The sequence below is a fragment of the Mytilus californianus genome, unplaced genomic scaffold (genome assembly GCF_021869535.1).
Source record: "Mytilus californianus isolate M0D057914Y unplaced genomic scaffold, xbMytCali1.0.p SCAF_10, whole genome shotgun sequence".
Classification (NCBI taxonomy): Eukaryota; Metazoa; Mollusca; class Bivalvia; order Mytilida; family Mytilidae; genus Mytilus; species Mytilus californianus.
The window spans coordinates 67,435,063-67,452,295 of NW_026262582.1; positions in this window are offsets into that span (position 1 = coordinate 67,435,063).

Sequence of the window (17,233 nt, forward strand, 5' to 3'; positions counted from 1 at the left end):
GTAGAGGACATACCAGTCTTTAACCAAAAACATTTTTGCTCATCCAACATGCCAGAGGTAGGGGACATACCAGTCTCTAACCAAAAACTATATATTTGCCCATCCAAGATGCTAGTGGTAGGAGACATACCAGTCTCTAACCAAAAACATTTTTGCTCATCCAACATGCCAGAGGTAGGGGACATACCAGTCTCTAACCAAAAACTATATATTTGCCCATCCAAGATGCTAGTGGTAGGAGACATACCAGTCTCTAACCAAAAACATTTTTGCTCATCCAACATGTCATTGGTAGGGAACATACCAGTCTCTAACCATAATCATTTTTGCTCATCCAACATGCTAGAGGTAGGGGACATACCAGTCTCTAACCAAAATCATTTTTGCTCATCCAACATGCAAGAGGTAGGGGACATACCAGTCTCTTACCAAAAACTATATCTTTGCTCATCCAAAATGCCAGTGGTAGGGGACATACCAGTCTCTAACCAAAAACATTTTTGCTCATCCAACATGCCAGTGGTAGGGGACATACCAGTCTCTAACCAAAAACTATATATTTGCCCATCCAAGATGCTAGTGGTAGGAGACATACCAGTCTCTTACCAAAAATATTTTTGCTCATCCAACATGCCAGAAGTAGGGGACATACCAGTCTCTAACCAAAAACTATATATTTGCTCATCCAACATGCCAGTGGTAGGGGAATACCAGTCTCTAACCAAAAACAACATTTTTGCTCATCCAAATTGCCAGAGGTAGGAGACATACCAGTCTCTAACCAAAAACTATATATTTGCTCTTCCAACATGCCAGTGGTAGGGGACATACCAGTCTCTAACAAAAACATTTTTGCTCATCCAACATGCCAGAGGTAGGGGACATACCAGTCTTTAACCAAAAACTATATATTTGCTCATCCAACATGCCAGTGGTAGGGAACATACCAGTCTCTAACCAAAAACATTTTTGCTCATCCAGCATACCAGAGGTAAGGGACATACCAGTCTCTAATCAAAAACATTTTTGCTCATCCAACATGTCAGTGGTAGGGAACATAGCAGTCTCTAACCATAAACATTTTTGCTCATCCCAACATGCCAGAGGTAGAAGACATACCAGTCTCTAACCAAAAACTATATATTTGCTCATCCAACATGCCAGTGGTAGAGGACATACCAGTCTCTAACCAAAAACATTTTTGCTCATCCAACATGCCAGTGGTAGGGGACATACCAGTCTCTAACCAAAAACATTTTTGCTCATCCAACATGCCAATGGTAGGTGACATACCAGTCTCTAACCAAAAAACAACATTTTTGCTCATCCAACATGTCAGTGGTAGGGTACATACCAGTCTCTAACCAAAAACATTTTTGCTCATCCAACATGCCAGTGGTAGGGGACATACCAGTCTCTAACCAAAATCTATATATTTGCTCATCCAACATGCCAGTGGTAGGGGATATACCAGTCTCTTACAAAAAACATTTTTGCTCATCCAACACGCCAGAGGTAGGGGAGATACCAGTCTCTAATCAAAATTTATATATTTGCTCATCCAACATGCCAGTGGTAGGGGACATACCAGTCTCTTACCAAAAACATTTTTGCTCGTCCAACATGCCAGAGGTAGGGGACATACCAGTCTCTAATCAAAAACATTTTTGTTCATCCAACATGTCAGTGGTAGGGAACATACCAGTCTCTTACCATAAACATGTTTGCTCATCCCAACATGCCAGAGGTAGGAGACGTACCAGTCTCTAACCAAAAACTATATATTTGCTCATCCAACATGCCAGTGGTAGGGGACATACCAGTCTCTAACCAAAACATTTCTGCTCATCCAACATGCCAGTGGTAGGGGACATACCAGTCTCTAACCAAAAACATTTTTGCTCATCCAACATGTCAAAGGCAGGGGACATAGTAGTCTCTAATCAAAAACATTTTTACTCATCCAACATGCCAGTGTCAGGGGACATACCAGACTCTAATCAAAAACATTTTTGCTCATCCAACATGTCATTGGTAGGGAACATACCAGTCTCTAACCATAATCATTTTTGCTCATCCAACATGCTAGAGGTAGGGGACATACCAGTCTCTAACCAAAATCATTTTTGCTCATCGAACATGCAAGAGGTAGGGGACATACCAGTCTCTTACCAAAAACTATATCTTTGCTCATCCAACATGCCAGTGGTAGGGGACATACCAGTCTCTAACCAAAAAATATATATTTGCTCATCCAACATGCCAGTGGTAAGGAACATACCAGTCTGTAACCAAAAACTATATATTTGCTTATCCAACATGCCAGTGGTAGGGGACATACCAGTCTCTAATCAAAAACATTTTTGCTCATCCAACATGCCAGAGGTAGGGGACATACCAGTCTCTTACCAAAATCATTTTTGCTCATCGAACATGCCAGAGGTAGGGCACATACCAGTCTCTAACCAAAAATTATATATTTGCTCATCCAACATACCAGAGGTAGGTTACATACCAGTCCTAACCAAAAACATTTTTGCTCGTCCAACATGCCAGAGGTAGGGGACATACCAGTCTCTAATCAAAAACATTTTTGTTCATCCAACATGTCAGTGGTAGGGAACATACCAGTCTCTTACCATAAACATGTTTGCTCATCCCAACATGCCAGAGGTAGGAGACGTACCAGTCTCTAACCAAAAACTATATATTTGCTCATCCAACATGCCAGTGGTAGGGGACATACCAGTCTCTAACCAAAACATTTCTGCTCATCCAACATGCCAGTGGTAGGGGACATACCAGTCTCTAACCAAAAACATTTTTGCTCATCCAACATGTCAAAGGCAGGGGACATAGTAGTCTCTAATCAAAAACATTTTTACTCATCCAACATGCCAGTGTCAGGGGACATACCAGACTCTAATCAAAAACATTTTTGCTCATCCAACATGTCATTGGTAGGGAACATACCAGTCTCTAACCATAATCATTTTTGCTCATCCAACATGCTAGAGGTAGGGGACATACCAGTCTCTAACCAAAATCATTTTTGCTCATCGAACATGCAAGAGGTAGGGGACATACCAGTCTCTTACCAAAAACTATATCTTTGCTCATCCAACATGCCAGTGGTAGGGGACATACCAGTCTCTAACCAAAAAATATATATTTGCTCATCCAACATGCCAGTGGTAAGGAACATACCAGTCTGTAACCAAAAACTATATATTTGCTTATCCAACATGCCAGTGGTAGGGGACATACCAGTCTCTAATCAAAAACATTTTTGCTCATCCAACATGCCAGAGGTAGGGGACATACCAGTCTCTTACCAAAATCATTTTTGCTCATCGAACATGCCAGAGGTAGGGCACATACCAGTCTCTAACCAAAAATTATATATTTGCTCATCCAACATACCAGAGGTAGGTTACATACCAGTCCTAACCAAAAACAAAAGTTTTGCTTATCCAAGATGTCAGTGGTAGGGTACATACCAGTCTCTAACCAAAAACATTTTTGCTCATTCAACATGCCAGAGGTAGGGGACATACCAGTCTCTAACCAAAATCTATATATTTGCTCATCCAACATGCCAGTGGTAGAGGACATACCAGTCTTTAACCAAAAACATTTTTGCTCATCCAACATGCCAGAGGTAGGGGACATACCAGTCTCTAACCAAAAACTATATATTTGCCCATCCAAGATGCTAGTGGTAGGAGACATACCAGTCTCTAACCAAAAACATTTTTGCTCATCCAACATGCCAGAGGTAGGGGACATACCAGTCTCTAACCAAAAACTATATATTTGCCCATCCAAGATGCTAGTGGTAGGAGACATACCAGTCTCTAACCAAAAACATTTTTGCTCATCCAACATGCCAGTGGTAGGGGACATACCAGTCTCTAACCAAAATCTATATATTTGCTCATCCAACATGCCAGTGGTAGGGGACATACCAGTCTCTTACCAAAAAATTTTTGCTCGTCCAACATGCCAGAGGTAGGGGACATACCAGTCTCTTATCAAAAACATTTTTGTTCATCCAACATGTCAGTGGTAGGGAACATACCAGTCTCTTACCATGAACATGTTTGCTCATCCAACATGCCAGTGGTATGGGACATTCCAGTCTCTAACCAAAATCTATATATTTGCTCATCCAACATGCCAGTGGTAGGGGACATACCAGTCTCTTACCAAAAACATTTTTGCTCGTCCAACATGCCAGAGGTTGGGGACATACCAGTCTCTAATCAAAAACATTTTTGTTCATCCACCATGTCAGTGGTAGGGAACATACCAGTCTCTTACCATAAACATGTTTGCTCATCCCAACATGCCAGAGGTAGGAGACGTGCCAGTCTCTAACCAAAAACTATATATTTGCTCATCCAACATGCCAGTGGTAGGGGACATACCAGTCTCTAACCAAAACATTTTTGCTCATCCAACATGCCAAAGGTAGGGGACATACCAGTCTCTAACCAAAAAATATATATTTGCTCATCCAACATGCCAGTGGTAGGGGACATACCAGTCTCTAACCAAAAACATTTTTGCTCATCCAACATGCCAGAGGTAGGGGACATAGCAGTTTCTAATCAAAAACATTTTTGCTCATCCAACATGTCAGTGGAAGGGAACATACCAGTCTCTAACCATAAACATTTTTGCTCATCCAACATGCCAGTGGTAGGGGACATACCAGTCTCTAACCAAAAAAAAATTTGCTCATCCAACATGCCAGTGGTAGGGGACATACCAGTCTCTAATCAAAAATTTTTTTGCTCATCCAACATGTCAGTGGTAGGGAACATACCAGTTTCTAACCATAAACATTTTTGCTCATCCAACATACCAGAGGTAGGGGACATACCAGTCTAACCAAAACAATATTTTTCCTCATCGAACATGCCAGAGGTTGGGGACATACCAGTCTCTAACAAAAAACTATATATTTGCTCATCCAACATGCCAGTGGTTGGGGACATGCCAGTCTCTAACCAAAAACAACATGTTTGCTCATCCAACATGCCAGAGGTAGGATAGATACCAGTCTCTAACCAAAAACTATATATTTGCTCATCCAACATGCCAGTGGTAGGGGACATACCAGTCTCTAACCAAAAACATTTTTGCTCATCCAACATGCCAATGGTAGGTGACATACCAGTCTCTAACCAAAAACAACATTTTTGCTCATCCAACATGTCAGTGGTAGGGGACATACCAGTCTCTTACCAAAATCTATATATTAGTTCATCCAACATGCCAGTGGTAGGGGACATACCAGTCTCTAACCAAAAACATTTTTGCTCATCCAACATGCCAGAAATAGGGGACATACCAGTCTTTAACCAAAAACTATATATTTGCTCATCCAACATGCCAGTGGAAGGGGACATACCGGTCTCTAACCAAAAACATTTTTGCTCATCCAACATGCCAGAGGTAGGGGACATACCAGTCTCTAACCAAAAATATATATTTGCTCATCCAACATGCCAGTGGTAGGGAACATACCAGTCTCTAACCAAAACATTTTTGCTCATCCAACATGCCAGAGGTAGGGGACATAGCAGTTTCTAATCAAAAACATTTTTGTTCATCCAACATGTCAGTGGTAGGGGATATACCAGTCTCTAACCATAAACATTTTTGCTCATCCAACATGCCAGACGTACGGGACATACCAGTCTCTAACCAAAAACATTTTTGCTCATCCAACATGCCAGTGGTAGGGGACATACCAGTCTCTAACCAAAAACCATATATTTGCTTATCCAACATGCCAGTGGTAGGGGACATACCAGTCTCTAACCAAAAATCATTTTTGCTCATCGAACATGCAAGAGGTAGGGGACATACCAGTCTCTAACCAAAAACTATATATTTGCTCATCCAACATGCCAGAGGTAGGTTACATACCAGTTCTAACCAAAAACAAAAGTTTTGCTTATCCAAGATGTCAGTGGTTGGGGACATGCCAGTCTCTAACCAAAAACAACATGTTTGCTCATCCAACATGCCAGAGGTAGGATAGATACCAGTCTCTAACCAAAAACTATATATTTGCTCATCCAACATGCCAGTGGTAGGGGACATACCAGTCTCTAACCAAAAACATTTTTGCTCATCCAACATGCCAATGGTAGGTGACATACCAGTCTCTAACCAAAAACAACATTTTTGCTCATCCAACATGTCAGTGGTAGGGTACATACCAGTCTCTAACCAAACACATTTTTGCTCATCCAACATGCCAGTGGTAGGGGACATACCAGTCTCTTACCAAAATCTATATATTAGTTCATCCAACATGCCAGTGGTAGGGGACATACCAGTCTCTAACCAAAAACATTTTTGCTCATCCAACATGCCAGAAATAGGGGACATACCAGTCTTTAACCAAAAACTATATATTTGCTCATCCAACATGCCAGTGGAAGGGGACATACCGGTCTCTAACCAAAAACATTTTTGCTCATCCAACATGCCAGAGGTAGGGGACATACCAGTCTCTAACCAAAAAATATATATTTGCTCATCCAACATGCCAGTGGTAGGGAACATACCAGTCTCTAACCAAAACATTTTTGCTCATCCAACATGCCAGAGGTAGGGGACATAGCAGTTTCTAATCAAAAACATTTTTGCTCATCCAACATGTCAGTGGTAGGGGATATACCAGTTTCTAACCATAAACATTTTTGCTCATCCAACATGCCAGACGTACGGGACATACCAGTCTCTAACCAAAAACATTTTTGCTCATCCAACATGCCAGTGGTAGGGGACATACCAGTCTCTAACCAAAAACTATATATTTGCTTATCCAACATGCCAGTGGTAGGGGACATACCAGTCTCTAACCAAAAACATTTTTGCTCATCCAACATGCCAGAGGTAGGGGACATAGCAGTTTCTAATCAAAAACATTTTTGCTCATCCAACATGTCAGTGGTAGGGGATATACCAGTCTCTAACCATAAACATTTTTGCTCATCCAACATGCCAGACGTACGGGACATACCAGTCTCTAACCAAAAACATTTTTGCTCATCCAACATGCCAGTGGTAGGGGACATACCAGTCTCTAACCAAAAACCATATATTTGCTTATCCAACATGCCAGTGGTAGGGGACATACCAGTCTCTAACCAAAAATCATTTTTGCTCATCGAACATGCAAGAGGTAGGGGACATACCAGTCTCTAACCAAAAACTATATATTTGCTCATCCAACATGCCAGAGGTAGGTTACATACCAGTTCTAACCAAAAACAAAAGTTTTGCTTATCCAAGATGTCAGTGGTAGGGTACATACCAGTCTCTAACCAAAAACATTTTTGCTCATTCAACATGCCAGAGGTAGGGGACATACTAGTCTCTAACCAAAATCTATATATTTGCTCATCCAACATGCCAGTGGTAGAGGACATACCAGTCTTTAACCAAAAACATTTTTGCTCATCCAACATGCCAGAGGTAGGGGACATACCAGTCTCTAACCAAAAACTATATATTTGCCCATCCAAGATGCTAGTGGTAGGAGACATACCAGTCTCTAACCAAAAACATTTTTGCTCATCCAACATGCCAGAAGTAGGGGACATACCAGTCTCTAACCAAAAACTATATATTTGCTCATCCAACATGCCAGTGGTAGGGGAATACCAGTCTCTAACCAAAAACAACATTTTTGCTCATCCAAATTGCCAGAGGTAGGAGACATACCAGTCTCTAACCAAAAACTATATATTTGCTCTTCCAACATGCCAGTGGTAGGGGACATACCAGTCTCTAACAAAAACATTTTTGCTCATCCAACATGCCAGAGGTAGGGGACATACCAGTCTTTAACCAAAAACTATATATTTGCTCATCCAACATGCCAGTGGTAGGGAACATACCAGTCTCTAACCAAAAACATTTTTGCTCATCCAACATGTCATTGGTAGGGAACATACCAGTCTCTAACCATAATCATTTTTGCTCATCCAACATGCTAGAGGTAGGGGACATACCAGTCTCTAACCAAAATCATTTTTGCTCATCCAACATGCAAGAGGTAGGGGACATACCAGTCTCTTACCAAAAACTATATCTTTGCTCATCCAACATGCCAGTGGTAGGGGACATACCAGTCTCTTACCAAAAAATTTTTGCTCGTCCAACATGCCAGAGGTAGGGGACATACCAGTCTCTTATCAAAAACATTTTTGTTCATCAAACATGTCAGTGGTAGGGAACATACCAGTCTCTTACCATGAACATGTTTGCTCATCCAACATGCCAATGGTAGGGGACATTCCAGTCTCTAACCAAAATCTATATATTTGCTCATCCAACATGCCAGTGGTAGGGGACATACCAGTCTCTTACCAAAAACATTTTTGCTCGTCCAACATGCCAGAGGTTGGGGACATACCAGTCTCTAATCAAAACATTTTTGTTCATCCACCATGTCAGTGGTAGGGAACATACCAGTCTCTTACCATAAACATGTTTGCTCATCCCAACATGCCAGAGGTAGGAGACGTGCCAGTCTCTAACCAAAAACTATATATTTGCTCATCCAACATGGCAGTGGTAGGGGACATACCAGTCTCTAACCAAAACATTTTTGCTCATCCAACATGCCAAAGGTAGGGGACATACCAGTCTCTAACCAAAAACATTTTTGCTCATCGAACATGCCAGAGGTAGGGGACATACCAGTCTCTAACCAAAAAATATATATTTGCTCATCCAACATGCCAGTGGTAGGGGACATACCAGTCTCTAACCAAAAACATTTTTGCTCATCCAACATGCCAGAGGTAGGGGACATAGCAGTTTCTAATCAAAAACATTTTTGCTCATCCAACATGTCAGTGGAAGGGAACATACCAGTCTCTAACCATAAACATTTTTGCTCATCCAACATGCCAGTGGTAGGGGACATACCAGTCTCTAACCAAAAAAAATTTTGCTCATCCAACATGCCAGTGGTAGGGGACATACCAGTCTCTAATCAAAAAATTGTTTGCTCATCCAACATGTCAGTGGTAGGGAACATACCAGTTTCTAACCATAAACATTTTTGCTCATCCAACATACCAGAGGTAGGGGACATACCAGTCTAACCAAAACAATATTTTTCCTCATCAAACATGCCAGAGGTTGGGGACATACCAGTCTCTAACAAAAAACTATATATTTGCTCATCCAACATGCCAGTGGTTGGGGACATGCCAGTCTCTAACCAAAAACAACATGTTTGCTCATCCAACATGCCAGAGGTAGGATAGATACCAGTCTCTAACCAAAAACTATATATTTGCTCATCCAACATGCCAGTGGTAGGGGACATACCAGTCTCTAACCAAAAACATTTTTGCTCATCCAACATGCCAATGGTAAGTGACATACCAGTCTCTAACCAAAAACAACATTTTTGCTCATCCAACATGTCAGTGGTAGGGTACATACCAGTCTCTAACCAAACACATTTTTGCTCATCCAACATGCCAGTGGTAGGGGACATACCAGTCTCTTACCAAAATCTATATATTAGTTCATCCAACATGCCAGTGGTAGGGGACATACCAGTCTCTTACCAAAAACATTTTTTGCTCATCCAACATGCCAGAAATAGGGGACATACCAGTCTTTAACCAAAAACTATATATTTGCTCATCCAACATGCCAGTGGAAGGGGACATACCGGTCTCTAACCAAAAACATTTTTGCTCATCCAACATGCCAGAGGTAGGGGACATACCAGTCTTAAACCAAAAAATATATATTTGCTCATCCAACATGCCAGTGGTAGGGAACATACCAGTCTCTAACCAAAACATTTTTGCTCATCCAACATGCCAGAGGTAGGGGACATAGCAGTTTCTAATCAAAAACATTTTTGCTCATCCAACATATCAGTGGTAGGGGATATACCAGTCTCTAACCATAAACATTTTTGCTCATCCAACATGCCAGACGTACGGGACATACCAGTCTCTAACCAAAAACATTTTTGCTCATCCAACATGCCAGTGGTAGGGGACATACCAGTCTCTAACCAAAAACTATGTATTTGCTTATCCAACATGCCAATGGTAGGGGACATACCAGTCTCTAACCAAAAACATTTTTGCTCATCCAACATGCCAGAGGTAGGGGACATAGCAGTTTCTAATCAAAAACATTTTTGCTTATCCAACATGTCAGTGGTAGGGGATATACCAGTCTCTAACCATAAACATTTTTGCTCATCCAACATGCCAGACGTACGGGACATACCAGTCTCTAACCAAAAACATTTTTGCTCATCCAACATGCCAGTGGTAGGGGACATACCAGTCTCTAACCAAAAACCATATATTTGCTTATCCAACATGCCAGTGGTAGGGGACATACCAGTCTCTAACCAAAAAACATTTTTGCTCATCGAACATGCAAGAGGTAGGGGACATACCAGTCTCTAACCAAAAACTATATATTTGCTCATCCAACATGCCAGAGGTAGGTTACATACCAGTTCTAACCAAAAACAAAAGTTTTGCTTATCCAAGATGTCAGTGGTAGGGTACATACCAGTCTCTAACCAAAAACATTTTTGCTCATTCAACATGCCAGAGGTAGGGGACATACTGGTCTCTAACCAAAATCTATATATTTGCTCATCCAACATGCCAGTGGTAGAGGACATACCAGTCTTTAACCAAAAACATTTTTGCTCATCCAACATGCCAGAGGTAGGGGACATACCAGTCTCTAACCAAAAACTATATATTTGCCCATCCAAGATGCTAGTGGTAGGAGACATACCAGTCTCTAACCAAAAACATTTTTGCTCATCCAACATGCCAGAAGTAGGGGACATACCAGTCTCTAACCAAAAACTATATATTTGCTCATCCAACATGCCAGTGGTAGGGGAATACCAGTCTCTAACCAAAAACAACATTTTTGCTCATCCAAATTGCCAGAGGTAGGAGACATACCAGTCTCTAACCAAAAACTATATATTTGCTCTTCCAACATGCCAGTGGTAGGGGACATACCAGTCTCTAACAAAAACATTTTTGCTCATCCAACATGCCAGAGGTAGGGGACATACCAGTCTTTAACCAAAAACTATATATTTGCTCATCCAACATGCCAGTGGTAGGGAACATACCAGTCTCTAACCAAAAACATTTTTGCTCATCCAACATGTCATTGGTAGGAAACATACCAGTCTCTAACCATAATCATTTTTGCTCATCCAACATGCTAGAGGTAGGGGACATACCAGTCTCTAACCAAAATCATTTTTGCTCATCCAACATGCAAGAGGTAGGGGACATACCAGTCTCTTACCAAAAACTATATCTTTGCTCATCCAACATGCCAGTGGTAGGGGACATACCAGTCTCTAACCAAAATCTATATATTTGCTCATCCAACATGCCAGTGGTAGGGGACATACCAGTCTCTTATCAAAAACATTTTTGTTCATCAAACATGTCAGTGGTAGGGAACATACCAGTCTCTTACCATGAACATGTTTGCTCATCCAACATGCCAGTGGTAGGGGACATTCAAGTCTCTAACCAAAATCTATATATTTGCTCATCCAACATGCCAGTGGTAGGGGACATACCAGTCTCTTACCAAAAACATTTTTGCTCGTCCAACATGCCAGAGGTTGGGGACATACCAGTCTCTAATCAAAACATTTTTGTTCATCCACCATGTCAATGGTAGGGAACATACCAGTCTCTTACCATAAACATGTTTGCTCATCCCAACATGACAGAGGTAGGAGACGTGCCAGTCTCTAACCAAAAACTATATATTTGCTCATCCAACATGCCAGTGGTAGGGGACATACCAGTCTCTAACCAAAACATTTTTGCTCATCCAACATGCCAAAGGTAGGGGACATACCAGTCTCTAACCAAAAACATTTTTGCTCATCGAACATGCCAGAGGTAGGGGACATACCAGTCTCTAACCAAAAAATATATATTTGCTCATCCAACATGCCAGTGGTAGGGGACATACCTGTCTCTAACCAAACTCATTTTTGCTCATCCAACATGCCAGAGGTAGGGGACATAGCAGTTTCTAATCAAAAACATTTTTGCTCATCCAACATGTCAGTGGAAGGGAACATACCAGTCTCTAACCATAAACATTTTTGCTCATCCAACATGCCAGTGGTAGGGGACATACCAGTCTCTAACCAAAAAAAATTTTGCTCATCCAACATGCCAGTGGTAGGGGACATACCAGTCTCTAACCAAAATCATTTTTGCTCATCCAACAGCAAGAGGTAGGGGACATACCAGTTTCTAACCAAAAACTATATATTTGCTCATCCAACATGTCATTGGTAGGGAACATACCAGTCTCTAACCAAAAACATTTTTGCTCATCGAACATGCCAGAGGTAGGGGACATACCAGTCTCTAACCAAAAACGATATATTTGCTCATCCAACATGCCAGTGGTAGGGAACATACCAGTCTCTAACAAAAAACATTTTTGCTCATCCAACATGCCAGAGGTAGGGGACATACCAGTCTCAAACCAAAAACTATATATTTGCTCATCCAACATGCCAGTGGTAGGGGACATACCAGTCTCTAACCAAAAACCTTTTTGCTCATCCAACATGCCAGTGGTAGGGGACATACAAGTCTCTAACCAAAAACCTTTTTGCTCATCCAACATGCCAGTGGTAGGGGACATACCAGTCTCTAACAAAAAACAACATTTTTGCTCATCCAACATGTCAGTGGTAGGGGATATACCAGTCTCTAACCAAAATCATTTTTGCTCATCCAACAGCAAGAGGTAGGGGACATACCAGTCTCTAACCAAAAACTATATATTTGCTCATCCAACATGCCAGTGGTAGGGGACATACCAGTCTCTAACCAAAAACATTTTTGCTCATCCAACATGCCAGAGGTAGGGGACATACCAGTCTCTAATCAAAAACATTTTTGCTCATCCAACATGTCATTGGTAGGGAACATACCAGTCTCTAACCAAAATCATTTTTGCTCATCCAACATGCAAGAGGTAGGGGACATACCAGTCTCAAACCAAAAACTATATATTTGCTCATCCAACATGCCAGTGGTAGAGGACATACCAGTCTCTAACCAAAAACAACATTTTTGCTCATCCAACATGCCAGAGATAAGGGACATACCAGTCTCTAACCAAAATCATTTTTGCTCATCCAACAGCAAGAGGTAGGGGACATACCAGTCTCTAACCAAAAACTATATATTTGCTCATCCAACATGCCAGTGGTAGGGGACATACCAGTCTCTAACCAAAATCATTTTTGCTCATCCAACAGCAAGAGGTAGGGGACATACCAGTCTCTAACCAAAAACTATATATTTGCTCATCCAACATGCCAGTGGTAGGGGACATACCAGTCTCTAACCAAAAACATTTTTGCTCATCCAACATGCCAGAGGTAGGGGACATACCAGTCTCTAATCAAAAACATTTTTGCTCATCCAACATGTCATTGGTAGGGAACATACCAGTCTCTAACCAAAATCATTTTTGCTCATCCAACATGCAAGAGGTAGGGGACATACCAGTCTCAAACCAAAAACTATATATTTGCTCATCCAACATGCCAGTGGTAGAGGACATACCAGTCTCTAACCAAAAACAACATTTTTGCTCATCCAACATGCCAGAGATAGGGGACATACCAGTCTCTAACCAAAAACTATATATTTGCTCATCCAACATGCCAGTGGTAGGGGACATGCCAGTCTCTAACCAAAAAATTTTTTGCTCATCCAACATGCCAGTGGTAGGGGACATACCAGTCTCTAATCAAAAACATTTTTGCTCATCCAACATGTCAGTGGTAGGGAACATACCAGTCTCTAACCATAAACATTTTTGCTCATCAAACATGCCAGAGGTAGGGGACATACCAGTCTCTAACCAAAATCTATATATTTGCTCATGCAACATGCCAGTGGTAGGGGACATACCAGTCTCTAACCAAAAACTATATATTTGCTCATCCAACATGCCAGTGGTAGGGGACATACCAGTCTCTAATCAAAACAATATTTTTTCTCATCGAACATGCCAGAGGTTGGGGACATACCAGTCTCTAACAAAAAACTATATATTTGCTCATCCAACATGCCAGTGGTTGGGGACATGCCAGTCTCTAACCAAAAACAACATGTTTGCTCATCCAACATGCCAGAGGTAGGGTAGATACCAGTCTCTAACCAAAAACTATATATTTGATCATCCAACATGCCAGTGGTAGGGGACATACCAGTCTCTAACCAAAAACATTTTTGCTCATCCAACATGCCAATGGTAGGTGACATACCAGTCTCTAACCAAAAACAATATTTTTGCTCATCCAACATGTCAGTGGTAGGGTACATACCAGTCTCTAACCAAAAACATTTTTGCTCATCCAACATGCCAGTGGTAGGGGACATACCAGTCTCTAACCAAAATCTATATATTTGCTCATCCAACATGCCAATGGTAGGGGACATACCAGTCTCTTACCAACAAATTTTTGCTCGTCCAACATGCCAGAGGTAGGGGACATACCAGTCTCTTATCAAAAACATTTTTGTTCATCCAACATGTCAGTGGTAGGGAACATACCAGTCTCTTACCATGAACATGTTTGCTCATCCAACATGCCAGTGCTAGGGGACATTCCAGTCTCTTACCAAAAACATTTTTGCTCGTCCAACATGCCAGAGGTTGGGGACATACCAGTCTCTAACCAAAAACATTTTTGCTCATCCAACATGCCAGAGGTAGGGGACATAGCAGTTTCTAATCAAAAACATTTTTGCTCATCCAACATGTCAGTGGAAGGGAACATACCAGTCTCTAACCATAAACATTTTTGCTCATCCAACATGCCAGTGGTAGGGGACATACCAGTCTCTAACCAAAAAAATTTTTGCTCATCCAACATGCCAGTGGTAGGGGACATACCAGTCTCTAATCAAAAAATTTTTTGCTCATCCAACATGTCAGTGGTAGGGAACATACCAGTTTCTAACCATAAACATTTTTGCTCATCCAACATACCAGAGGTAGGGGACATACCAGTCTAACCAAAACAATATTTTTCCTCATCGAACATGCCAGAGGTTGGGGACATACCAGTCTAACAAAAAACTATATATTTGCTCATCCAACATGCCAGTGGTTGGGGACATGCCAGTCTCTAACCAAAAACAACATGTTTGCTCATCCAACATGCCAGAGGTAGGATAGATACCAGTCTCTAACCAAAAACTATATATTTGCTCATCCAACATGCCAGTGGTAGGGGACATACCAGTCTCTAACCAAAAATTTTTTTACTCATCCAACATGCCAATGGCAGGTGACATACCAGTCTCTAACCAAAAACAACATTTTTGCTCATCCAACATGTCAGTGGTAGGGTACATACCAGTCTCTAACCAGACACATTTTTGCTCATCCAACATGCCAGTGGTAGGGGACATACCAGTCTCTTACCAAAATCTATATATTAGTTCATCCAACATGCCAGTGGTAGGGGACATACCAGTCTCTTACCAAAAACATTTTTGCTCATCCAACATGCCAGAAATAGGGGACATACCAGTCTTTAACCAAAAACTATATATTTGCTCATCCAACATGCCAGTGGAAGGGGACATACCGGTCTCTAACCAAAAACATTTTTGCTCATCCAACATGCCAGAGGTAGGGGACATACCAGTCTCTAACCAAAAAATATATATTTGCTCATCCAACATGCCAGTGGTAGGGAACATACCAGTCTCTAACCAAAACATTTTTGCTCATCCAACATGCCAGTGGTAGGGGACATACCAGTCTCTAACCAAAAACTATATATTTGCTTATCCAACATGCCAGTGGTAGGGGACATACCAGTCTCTAACCAAAAACATTTTTGCTCATCCAACATGCCAGAGGTAGGGGACATAGCAGTTTCTAATCAAAAACATTTTTGCTCATCCAACATGTCAGTGGTAGGGGATATACCAGTCTCTAACAATAAACATTTTTGCTCATCCAACATGCCAGACGTACGGGACATACCAGTCTCTAACCAAAAACATTTTTGCTCATCCAACATGCCAGTGGTAGGGGACATACCAGTCTCTAACCAAAAACTATATATTTGCTTATCCAACATGCCAGTGGTAGGGGACATACCAGTCTCTAACCAAAAACATTTTTGCTCATCCAACATGCCAGAGGTAGGGGACATAGCAGTTTCTAATCAAAAACATTTTTGCTCATCCAACATGTCAGTGGTAGGGGATATACCAGTCTCTAACCATAAACATTTTTGCTCATCCAACATGCCAGACGTACGGGACATACCAGTCTTTAACCAAAAACATTTTTGCTCATCCAACATGCCAGTGGTAGGGGACATACCAGTCTCTAACCAAAAACCATATATTTGCTTATCCAACATGCAAGTGGTAGGGGACATACCAGTCTCTAACCAAAAACATTTTTTCTCATCCAACATGCCAGAGGTAGGGGACATAGCAGTTTCTAATCAAAAACATTTTTGCTCATCCAACATGTCAGTGGTAGGGGATATACCAGTCTCTAACCATAAACATTTTTGCTCATCCAACATGCCAGACGTACGGGACATACCAGTCTTTAACCAAAAACATTTTTGCTCATCCAACATGCCAGTGGTAGGGGACATACCAGTCTCTAACCAAAAACTATATATTTGCTCATCCAACATGCCAGAGGTAGGTTACATACCAGTTCTAACCAAAAACAAAAGTTTTGCTTATCCAAGATGTCAGTGGTAGGGTACATACCAGTCTCTAACCAAAAACATTTTTGCTCATTCAACATGCCAGAGGTAGGGGACATACCAGTCTTTAACCAAAAACATTTTTGCTCATCCAACATGCCAGAGGTAGGGGACATACCAGTCTCTAACCAAAAACTATATATTTGCCCATCCAAGATGCTAGTGGTAGGAGACATACCAGTCTCTAACCAAAAATATTTTTGCTCATCCAACATGCCAGAAGTAGGGGACATACCAGTCTCTAACCAAAAACTATATATTTGCTCATCCAACATGCCAGTGGTAGGGGAATACCAGTCTCTAACCAAAAACAACATTTTTGCTCATCCAAATTGCCAGAGGTAGGAGACATACCAGTCTCTAACCAAAAACTAT